Source organism: Rattus norvegicus, chromosome 1 (assembly GCF_021556685.1).
Source record: "Rattus norvegicus strain SHRSP/BbbUtx chromosome 1, alternate assembly SHRSP_T2T, whole genome shotgun sequence".
Classification (NCBI taxonomy): Eukaryota; Metazoa; Chordata; class Mammalia; order Rodentia; family Muridae; genus Rattus; species Rattus norvegicus.
This window is the reverse complement of record NC_141534.1, coordinates 235,430,291-235,442,371: the sequence shown is the minus strand read 5'-3', so window position 1 is coordinate 235,442,371 and position 12,081 is coordinate 235,430,291. Positions and strand designations below refer to the sequence as shown.

Below are 12,081 nucleotides of genomic sequence, written 5' to 3'. Positions count from 1 at the left end.
CTTGGCTTCTGTGAACTGGGCCAAAATAAGCCCGGATGTGTGTGTATGCTGATTTGGATTTCTTCAGATATATACCCAAAAATATTACAGCTAGATCATGTAGGAGTCCTTTTGCTTTTTGTTTGTTTGTTTTTGAGCAATTTCCACACTGGTTTCCACTTCAGCAGTAATTGACGTTCCCACGAACTGTGTGAAGGTCCAACTCCCCACGCCTTCCCAACCTTGCCTGGGTTTGTTTTTCCTTTCTTCATTACAGTTATTCTGACTTGCATGAAATAAAATCTTGAGGGAGTTTTGAGTTGTGTTTTATTTTTCTGGTCATTTCTTTTCCTGTAAGAGCTTTTCAGTTCTTTTGCCTGTTCGTTGTTTGGATTATTTGTTCTTTCTGTGTTTAATTTTTTAATTATTTATATATTCTGTATAACAGTCCTATCAGATAAATAGTGGGTAATATTTTTTCTGGTCTATAGGTTATTTCTTCATTCTGTTCTATCTTTAGCTGTGAAGAGACAGCTATAATTATTAATTTGATGCAATACTATTAATCAATCCTCGTCAATATTTCCTGGGGCAACAGTATATCTTTTAAAAACAATCTTGGGTCTTTTTTTTTCTTAACTTTTTATTGGTTCTTTGTGAATTTCACAACATTCATTCCAGTCCCGCTCATCTCTCCCCCCCAGCCCCTCGTACTCATTTTCCACCCTTGCCACCTCCTACCTAATAGAGAAAAAAATCCCCTGTAGAAGTTGCAGTGTGTCATAGTGTGTCCCACAATTTACCCTTTTGTCCACACTTCTTTGCTTGCAAATGTTCATTGCAATCCAATGGACATATGTCTGCATGGGTTTAAACCCTGCTCCTGGTACCAAATTCTGTCCTGTTAGGGTTTCTACTACTGTGCAGAGACACCATGACCAAGGCAACTCCTATAAAGGACAACATTTAATTAGGGTTGTCTTACAGGCTCTGAGGTTCAGTCCATTATCATCAAGGTGGGAGCATGGAAGTATTCAGGCAGGATGGCACAGGAGGAGCTGAGAGTTCTGTATCTTGACCTGAAAGCTGCTAGAGGAAGACAGACTTCAAGGCAGATTGGAGGAGGAGCCCACCCCTACAGTGACACACCTCCTTTAACAAGGCCAAACCTACTCCAACAAGGCCATACCTCCTAATAGTACCACTCCCTGGACCAAGCATATTCAAACCACCACATTCTCCATGGCCTTCATTGGCTTGTTCAAACACATAAGTCTATGGGGCCATACCCAGCCATAGCATAATGCAAAATACATTTAGTCCAACTTCAAAAGTCCCCATAGTCTAACAGTTTTAACAATGTTAAAAGTCCAAAGCTCAAAGTCTCTTCTGATAGTCATCCAATCACTGAACTGTAATTCTCTATAAAATCAAAATGCAGAACACATATCTCCAACACAAAGGATATACATTACCATCCCAAAACATCATAGTGAGGAGATGCTGGTCCAGAGCAAGACCAAAACCAGCTGCATAAACTCTAAACTCCACATTGCCACGTCTCCATGTCTGATGTCAAAGTGCTCTTCAGATGTCCAACTCCTTTCATCCTTTGTTGACTGCTGTTCGCAGATCTGGCATTCACCATCAACAACCTTTTTCCTCCTGAGCTGGTTCCACTCCCTGTTAGCAGCTTTCCTCATCACGTATCCCACAGTTCTGGCATCTTGAACATCCTGAGGTCTCCAAGTAAACTTCACCTTCACAGCTTCCCCACCCCCCAATGTCTGAGAGCCACACATGATCTTCTGGGCTCCTCCAAAGGGCTTGGGTCACTTCTCCAGCTCTGTCCTCTGTAGCACTCTGGGTTCTGGTTGACTCCATTCTACTGTTGGTGATCATCCCATGGTATTAGCATCTCTAGCACACTGGGTTTTGTCCAATGCAACTAGGCTTCACCAATAGCCTCTCATAGGCACCCTTTATGGTGCCAAGCCTCAACTTCTTTGCACAACCCCTTCCGCCCTGGGCCATCAACTGCAACTGAGGCTGCACCTTCACCAATGCCCTTCCCTGGCCTCTTACAGTGCCGTGACTCAGCTGCTCTCCATGACCCCTTCATACCTTCAAAACCAGTATTAACTGGGTTTCTTACACATTACCAAGTCCAGTTGCAGCATGAGGTACAAGCTTAGCTATCTCTGGAATCTCAAACACTTCCCAGACTTCACCTCAGTGATGCAGGTCTCTTCTTAATCTTAATCGACTCTAATTTCTTAACTCCAGCTAACCAGTGTCAATTGTCCCAGTAGTTCCTTCTATTCTTGATTCTAAAGCCAAAGCCACATGACCAAAGCTGCTGAGTGCTATTGCTTGCTGGAGCAGGAACTTGCCCCCACCACCTTGTTCTATTACATTATCACCAGCTCTCTGATTTTTCAACTCCTTCATTGGCTAAGCTAGGGAGACCTTGCTCTGTAGATTAACCTTGAACTCAGAGATCTGCACTGCTCTGTCTCCTGAATGCTGGCATTAAAGGCATGTACGACCATGCCTGGACTCACCTGAACTCAAGCTTTTCTTTACCTGGGACTTGCTCTGTACCATGCTGGCTTTGAGCTCAGAGATCTCCTTGCCTCTGTCTCCTGAGATTAAGGGCATGTATGGTAGGAAGCCTCTGGCTTCTGGCACTCTATCAGTACTGGAACCTCACTGGGACTCCTCTCAGATATCCTGTTGTTGCCCTGTGTCATGGAGATCCTGTAGCTTTGGTTTTGCAGGACTGGCCCCTTCATTCACTCCAGCAGTTCATAGATGGGGTGGGTCAATTCAAAGTCCTGGATCTGGGCCTAAGAAGTGTCTGACTGGTCTGCTTTCCAGTTCTCATGCCCCCAGGGTTGGCTCACCAGTAACTCCCCCACAGACTGCCTCACCAAGCCCATTCCTTCCCCTTTCCCCACCTCTCACCCACCACCCCTGCAAACAGTGCCAGCTCTATCCTGTTGCCCAGATGCAGGGTCCACTCTCCCAAGTATTACAGCCAGCAAGGGGCAGGGCTAGTTCTCCCACTGTCATAACTCCAGGGCCAGCTCTCTGACCGCCATAAGTGGCAAGGGAGGAGGGAGAGGATGAGGGCAGCTCTCCTTTGTCTATACCACCACCCTGCAGACAAGAGGCAGGGCTGGCTCTCCTGGACTCACTACAACCTTCACATGCAGGGTCAGCTCTGCTGTGCTGTTCAGGTGAAGGGCAGGGCCTGCTCTCCATCCTGTGTTTTAAATCTAACATTTTGATGTGATTTTGCTCAATATTAAAAGAAATTATAACTGATCTCTAAATTTGCGTCTTTAATTTTAAGAGCATTTGAGCAAAGCATAATGCTAGTGTAAACCCTTCTCAGAGAAGATAATAGGGCGAGTGTAGACATTCTGGAGACCTCAGACACACTCTAAACAAAGAGCTACCCAGATGGGGCCAAGGTCCAGGTGGGCACTCTAGCTCTGCTGATAGGTTTGTTGAATGCACACTCTGTTTTGGTTATGATATTTTTTTTCTTTTTGGAGCTGGGGACCGAACCCAGGGCCTTGCGCTTGCTAGGCAAGTGCTCTATGGTTATGATATATTAAGTTGTTTTCTCAATGTTTACTGAGAATGAACAAGTCAACCGTTCACTTTAGAGTTTTATTCAATCTCACTCTAAATCATGGAATGACCATGAAATTACAAAATGCATGCGGAGTACATTAGTCTTATGCTATAATCCAGAGGGTATGAGTGCTATAGGAATTTAAGTTTGTATTTAAGGTCTAGATGAACGTTTCACATCTTACAGCGTGGGTTCTTTTATTAATCAGAATGCTTTGGGGCTGGGGTTGAAGTTCAGCGACAGAGTGCATGTTAACAAGCATGAAGGTCTGCGTTCAGTCTCCCTGAGACAATGAGAGTATTTCATCTGAACCTTTCTGCTCCACCCTTTTTGTCTTTAGAGGTTGCTAAAATTAAACTTGGTTCTAGCAACTTTCACAATACAAAGCAAAGCCTTACTCTAACCTATTTAGCTATTTCCATTTAGAAATTTGTAGCGGGTTCTTGGTCAGATTTATTGAAGTGAGCATGTTTTTTCTTCTGTAAAGTAGGCCTTAAACCTGATCCTAAAGCCATTGGTTAGCCATGTAATGTTCGTACCACTATAGCATCCATGGGCATAAGCCTCATTCTTATGAGAAGAAAGCATCAACAGTGCATATTTTCATATTTCATGGAAATAAAGATCCAGAACAAAGCCTACCTGTACTTATTTATGTTATAAACAAACAAACAAGCAAATACATGGTGACTGGAGAGATGGTTCTATAGCTAAGGGCACTGACTGCTCTCCCAGAGGCCCTGAGTTCAATTTCTAACAGTCACATGCCATATGGTGGCTCACAACCACCTGTAATGGGATCTGATGCCTTCCTCTGGTGTGTCTGAAGACAGCGACAGTGTATTCATATAAATAAGAAATCTTAAAAATATAAAAGATATAGGTGTATATTAAAATAATATGGGGTTGGGGATTTGGCTCAGTGGTAGAGCGCTTGCCTAGCAAGCGCAAGGCTCTAGGTTCGGTCCCCAGCCCCGAAAAAAAGAAAAAAAAAATATGTAGCAGCCAAGCTATAGGTCACATATTTAAACTGTATTGGCGTCCGTTCATCGGCTCACATTGATTTTTTTCAGTACTCAGTAGCAGAAAAGAGAGGACTGACAGTGGTGAGAGAGACTGCTGTTTTCTTTAAACATTTTATCAAGGGGTTATACGTGCTACTCTAAAGACAGCTAACCAAATAAAAACCTCACAGTGGTCATGACTAGTTTTAGAGGCACAAACAGAACTTTAAACAGCATGCAGCTTCTATTACCCTCTTCTGTGGTTTAGTGCAGTCCTCAGGAGGCACTGACCACAGTAGTGACTGTTTCCAAGGCGCCGTTCCACTTCCTCCTATGTGTAGCTCTCATCATCACTAAGCAGGATGTGCTGCAACCATCACTCCCACATCCTAGACAAGAGGACGAAAGGAGAAATGAAGAAAGATGCCACATGCATATGCCCCGTAGCCAGAATTTTCTCAACTTGGACACATATAGATGCAGAGGAGACTGGGATAGGAGGTCTTCGCTTCTGGGAGACATCCACATAGTTTAACCATCGGGGTTTAGAAGTAAAGAAGAAAGAATATTTAGAACCTGTCTTTCTGGATCTTGATTACCTCACCCAGTATAAGATTTTCCATTTCCATCTACTTACCCCCAAGTCTTACTCTTCTTTATAGATTAATAGAATCCCACTGTGTATGTGTACTATATATTTGTCATCCACTCACCAGGTATGGATGTATAGGCCCCTTCCACTTCCTAGCTATTGTGAATAGAGCACAATGAGCAAGGACAACCAAATGTCTCTATAGTTGGGTAAAGAGTGCTTTCATGGTTTCTCTTCTTTGCAGGTCTTCAGAGTATGTAACCTGGAGGAACTACAGAATCCAGGAAAAGTAGACTGGGACCATGACAGGCTGTGGGGCAGGGGAAGCTCTAGAGCGGGTTTAGTAGGACATCGGTGCTAAGAAGGGGGAAAAGAGAAAAACAGAGCAAGTTTAACTGGTGAGGGAGGTATGCAGAGGAGGGAGAGAAAGAGAGAGAAGTTAAATGGCACTGGGATGTTTGAAAAGGCCATAAGGGAACAAGTTATTTTGTAAGCTCACTTAAAATACACTAACGTGTGTGTGTGTGTGTGTGTGTGTGAGTGTGTGTGTGTCTGTGTGTGTATGTGAGAGTGTGTGTGTGTGTGTGTGTGTGTGTGTGTGTGTGTGTAAAATTTATATGGAATTACCCCACATGGGGCGATAATGCTCCCCAAGAGAGTTACAGACTAGGAAAAACCCAAGTGCCAGGCAAGAGACATCGCCCATTATTTTGTCGGTTGTAGGTTGGGGGATCCAAAGGTCCCCCAAACAATATAAGCTAATTGCCGTTGTCTTTGCTTACCTCACAGAACTTGAAGGTAAGACCCTATTGTTGAAGGCTAAGACCCTCTTGCTTCAGACACAGGCCTTGGAGGAACCAAGCTGACCTGGAAACTTCTTCCCTGAAGACAAGCTCTCCTAGCATCAGAAGATGCTGTGCAAGCTGCCAAGACGAGGTGTTACCAATGGACCTACCCTGCAGTGAAGGCTGGGAATCAGAACAATGATCGGTGTAACACAACAGTGAAACTTTTTTTTTTTATTATTCTTTTTTTCCGAGCTGGGGACCGAACCCAGGGCCTTGCACTTGCTAGGCAAGCGCTCTACCACTGAGCTAAATCCCCAACCCCAACAGTGGAACTTTTATCTTAGGGATAACCAACAGCTTTTGGGTTGGACTTAAAGCTAACTCAAAAGGAGTGAATGTGTGCTGGTTATTTCTTTGTCACTTTGACACAGTCCAAGGTCACGTGCAAAGAAGGAACTTCAAGTGAGAAAATGCCTCTGGCAGACTGGCCTGTGGGCAAATCTGTGGTGTTTTCTTAATGGATGTGGAAGGGCTCAGCCTACTGTGGCTGGTGCGACCCCTGAGCACATGGTCCTAGGTGTTATTAAAAAAAAAAAAAAAGCAAGCTGAGGCAGCCATGAAGAGTAATCCAGTAATCAGCATTCCTCCATGGTTTGTTTCAGGCCCTGCCCCACATTCTTGCCTTAAGTTCTTACCCTGACTTCCGTTCACAATAGACTACAAGCTGTGAAATAAAATAAATTCCTTCCTCCCCAAGTTGCTTTTGGTCATGGTGTTTATCACAGCAATAGATGGCAAACTAAGCCAGAACTCATACCGGGGATTGTAAACCTAGCCAAGACCTTATGGCCAGAGATGTCATAGACCCTAGCAGAGAGCATGCCACGGCCATTTTCCTAAGTCAATCTAGTTTCCGACTGTACTGTATACTAAATACTTGTACCCACAGTAGGAGTAGCTCCCACATTTCTGCATAGTCGGTAGAGGCTACTACAGAGATCCACCCCCGGTAAAAATACAGACAATAAGTGATAGTGGGATGTGTATCCCCAAATGATATATACACGACCCAACCCCCAACACTCAAGGCTCAGAGAACATCATGAAATAGGAGATGGTAAGGTTGTAAGAGCCCAGGGTCCAGGATGCCTGCTGAGAGAACGTGTCTTCTAGATACCACAAGGATATCGTACTCAGGGAATCTCAACTTACGTCCTTGCTCTGCACAGTGAGTAGACATGGATGGAGAAAAACTTCATAAGGCCTCACCTGTAGGTGATGTAATCAATGGCTGTACGCATGCGCGAGCACATGCGTGAGCGCACACACACACACACACCACACACACACACACACACACACACACACACACACACACACACACCAATACGAATTATAGAAGAACAGGTCATGAATTTGAGGGAGGGGAGATACTAGAGGAGTTGGAGAGGGAGAGGGAGGGCTTGGAATGATGTAAATAGAGTGTATTCGTAAATGAAAATTCTCAACAATTATTTTTTTTTTAAGCAGAGAAAGGGAGGAGGAATAATAAAAGTCCTTAACTCAGGAACTCTCCAGTTAGTTCAGATAGTCTTTGTACCACTGAAACAGTATAGTTATACGTAGTGGAATAAGCATGCTGAAAGTTGCTAATTTGAAGAAATTTCCTTAAAGAAAAACCATTTAAAGAGGCGAGAGACGGAAGTGGCTTGAAAAAAAAAATCTTTGTCGCTATGAATTTGGAGCAGTCCACACTGAGACTCGTGGGCAGGAAGGAAATGTTAAATTAATAAAAGGAAGTACATTAATCTTAAGAAAATTTCATTCATCTTTCACGTTCAGTACAATTTTGGTGGCTGCTGTGTTGTGAATTTGTCCCCTAAATGTATACAGTTGAAGTTTAATCACCAGTGAGATAGTATTAAGAGGTGAGGCCTTTAGGGGTGAGTAAGTAACAAGGTTTGTCTTCATGGATAAGATTAATGATCTCATAGCTTCTGGTCATTTGCCTGCTGAGGTCATAGCACATGTCTTCTCTGGAGTACACAGAAGTCACATCTTCATCAGACAACAAACCTGCACATGCCTTGATCTTGGACTTCACTGTCTTAGAACGGTGTGAAGTATTTTCTCTTACTTGCACGGTCCCCAGTTCTGTGTCGTGTTTTAACATCATGAAGGAACTAAGACAGCGAGGAACTTACTCAAAGGGAGTTGAAGGAGTCAGAAGACACCAGTCTCCAATTCAGGTAGCACCGTCTTTGCTAAGTGAGTTGAACACTCTTTAAGGGAAAGAGAGAGGAGCATGAGGAAGAGAGGCGGAGAGCTCTCATTCATTTCTGTTTTTATTTACACTCAATAAATAGTGACCTTATATTTGCATTTAAGAAACACTCCTATGTGTTGGGAGTATACTTCCTTAAACCTATAAATGGTAGACAGTAAAATGTAAAGCCACAAATGTTAGTTTCAAATTTTTATTGATAAGAAGATATTGCTTAAACTATCACCCTAAGCAATTACAACATAAATTACTTCACATTCTTTTGTCTTGTGCAATACAATTCCTTGCTTAATCCTATATTTTACAGACGATAGTGCCACTCTCTATCTAGTCTGCCTGCAGGCTCTCGTTAGTGTTTGGTTTTGCCTTTGAATTTGTAGGAAACTGACTTTTATAAGTGACTGGCATGTAAGCTAAGCCTTATTAATGATAAATTACTCAATTACCCCAGATTTAAAAGTATTGCCAACAGCCTTTGAAAAGAAGTCATACATCCTGAAACATGGAAATGTATGGATTTCATCGGCTAGCCACTTTCAATATTCTAGTGAGGAGATCTATTTCTTTCGAGCAGCTGTGTATTTTCACACAAGATAATCAAGCTCTGAGTTCCAATAGTCAGCTTGAACCAAGGCAGTCACAGGAAGAGCTGCCAATACTCTGAGGCCTTCCTGCTCTGTTCCCAACATGTCCATGTGCAAACAAACTGGTAAACATTAAACATTTATAAAACATTGTGTTTGTTTTATTTGTTAACTAAGAAGAAGTGGACTAATTGCGAAACTCTCAGTTTCCTTTTCTCTAAGCCAGGAGCTATGACTGGCCATGAGGGTGCCTGTGCAGGAAGTTTAAAAAAAAGTGAGAGAAAAAAGAAAGGCCAGTTGGCATTCTTTCCTCTCAGATTTAGATGTAGTCACAGCATTTACCTTTTCTCATGGCGAAAGGTATAACTATTCAAGGAAGGATAAAAAAATGGAACAATGGGAAGTGACAGGGAACTATGCCCAAGGATTTTGATAAAGGAGGGTGACTGTCACAAAGCTGAGCTGCTAGAATGTAGGCTCCCTGGGAACTTAACCTGTTTTGTTCCTCACTAGAGGGGATCTTACTCCGCAAAGATCACACACTGCTCAACTGATAGTAATCTGTCCTTTCCTTTATTCTATAATCAAATTCTCCCTAGATTTGATTTTTTGGGTTTGTAAAACCTAAAGAATTTGTTATCTGGTTTATGTTTTGTTCTGAAAGCTTTCAGATCCCTGGGTTGGAAGAACATGAAATTTCTGGTTAGGCGGATCTGGAGTGAGCCACGGAGCTGCTCCTCACTGTTTTATGACCGTGAGCATGATACTTCATGCCCTTAGTTTAGTTTCCTGTCTATGCCGTGGGCATACAAGCAGTATTTACCTTACAGTTAAATATATTTAATATGCTTGATGTGATATTCATAGGGACTCCACACAGCATAATTATTGATGTTAATATTGTTTTACCATACTCCATTGACACTAAATAAAATAACAAAGTTAACCGTGGAGGGAATTTTAAGATAAATGAATAACTGTCATGCATTCTACCATATTATATGTAGGAATTGTTTTTGCTTACTTTAAAAGACATTTTGAATTGATCAATAAGAACAAAGGCTCACTTAGAAAGATGGTTAAATCTGTTATGCTAGAATAAAGATCTAGAAAAAAATCAGATTTAGTTACCTTGGGAGAACTGAGGCTCCAAATATTAGAATTATTAGATTAAAATCTTCCTTTTCAGCTTTATTTATAATAGTCAGATACCGGAAACAACTACAATATCCCTCAACTGAAGAATGGATAAAGGAAATCTGGTACATCTACACAATGGAATACTACTCAGCTATTAAAAAGAGAGACATCATGAATTTTGTAGGCGAATGGATTGAACTTGAGACTGTCACCCCGAGTGAAGTGTCCAGACCCAAGGGTACAAGTGTGGTATGTACTCATTTATAAGTGGACATTAGCCATAAAGTACAGAATAGCCATGCTACACTCCACAGAGAAGCTAAACAAGAAGGAAGGTCCAAGCAAGGAAGCTTGAATCTCACTTAGAAAGGGGTATACAACAGTTGTAGGTGGCAGATGGAGGGAGGGAACTGGATGGGTGAGGGGCTGGGGGAGGTTTAGGATCAGGATCATCAGATGTGGGGAGAGACAGGAGAGATGGCCAGATGGCCATGAGAATGAATGGAAATCTGCAACGGTGTGGGTGTGGGTGTGGGCGTGGGGGGGCATCTTCTAGAGACCTGGGATAGGGAGACTAGCAAAAATCTATAGGGGTGGCCTTAGCTAAGACTCACCACAGTGGGGACATGGAACCTGAAGAGGCCACTTCCTGTAGCCAGGCAGGATGCCCAATAGTGCCATAGGGACACCAACCCACCCACAAAAAATTTGACCCCATATTTAACCTGCCTTCAAGAAATGCAGGAATGGAGGGTGGAACCGAGGAATGGCCAAGCAATAACTGGTCCAACTAGAGACCCATCCCATGGGCAAGCACCAAGCCCTAACACTGTTGATGATACTCTGCTATGCTTGCAGACAGGAGCGCAGCATGGTTGTCCTCTGAGAGGTTCCACCCAGCAGTTAACTCACAGAGATGCAGAGACCCACAGACAAACAGTAGACGGAATGTGGGGACTCTTACGGAAGAATAGGGGCAAGAATTGTGATCCAGAAGGGGATAGGAATTCCATAGGAAGACCAACAGATTCAACTAACCTGGACCCTTAAGGCTCTCAGAGTCTGAAGCACCAACCAAAGAACACACAGGGGCTGGACCTAGCCAGGCCTCTCCATGTGTACCCCGGTCTTCATGTGGGTCTTGAACAACTGAAGCAGGGCTATCCCAAAAGCTGCTATTGCCTGTTTGTGGGAAATGTTCTACTAGCTGGGCTGCCTTGTCTGGCCTCAGCAGGATAAGAAGTACCTAAGCTGTATGTGGGGCGGGGGAAGGGGGGGTGTTGGGGGTTGGGGGATGGCAGGTGTGGGGATGGGGGGATATACCCAGGGGGACTTTCACTCTCTCAAAGGAGAAGGAGAGATAGGATGTTGGGGGAAGAACTGTGGGAGGAGGGCACTGGAAGGGGGGACAGTGATGTAATGCAAACAAATTTGAGAGAGAGAGAGAGAGAGAGAGAGAGAGAGAGAGAGAGAGAGAGAGACCTGATCTTCTGGAATTCTGCTCAGTTACTAAAGTGAGAAAAGAAAATGACAACTCCATACATTCCCTGGATAATTTTTTTATTGGAAAGGATATGCAAAAAGACTAAAAGACTAAAGGAACAATTTTTACCAAGTTATAAGCCTTACGCTTGCACCTGAGGTTAGAACTTTAAACTGCTAAAATTATCAATTCTCTGTGAAAAACAAAACAAGAAAATCTGGCATAAGGTCTGAGCACACGATTGCCTTGATCTAAAATAGTAGTTAAGAGATAAAACTCAATGCAAGATAAAACTGACTAATTTAGTGTGCACAATTCAATGTGGATTCAGAGTTCTTCTACCATAATGATAATCAAGTTTAGAACACTTTTTACTACCCTAAAAACGAATGATGCCTACTAGCAGGGACTATTTATTAAACCCCTAGTTTGTAGGAGTCACTAACCTGTTTTCTGTATCTCTAGATTTGCCTGTCGTGGACAAACGATATTAATGGACTTGCAGAATGTATAGTCTTTATGAATGTCTTTATATTTTAGCATGCCTTTGAGATATGCTTAGGTAGCAGGTCACCAGTACT

At 42.9% G+C, this 12,081-nt stretch overlaps 1 long non-coding RNA gene across 4 annotated transcripts in view; it reads right to left on the bottom strand.

Moving 5' to 3' along the window:
* Positions 1–12,081, bottom strand: part of LOC102556915 (uncharacterized) — a 28,249-nt gene that overhangs the window by 15,099 nt on the left and 1,069 nt on the right. The window contains exons 2-4 of one of the 4 annotated variants that reach the window (XR_015653119.1): positions 8,214–8,291; positions 6,004–6,189; positions 4,881–5,018 (exon numbers count right to left, since the gene is read on the bottom strand). This is a non-coding gene — a long non-coding RNA (uncharacterized LOC102556915). Of the gene's footprint in view, positions 1–4,701; positions 5,019–6,003; positions 6,190–8,213; positions 8,292–12,081 lie in introns of those variants that run through there. The other 3 variants (XR_015653117.1, XR_015653118.1, XR_015653120.1) reach the window with 3 other exon arrangements.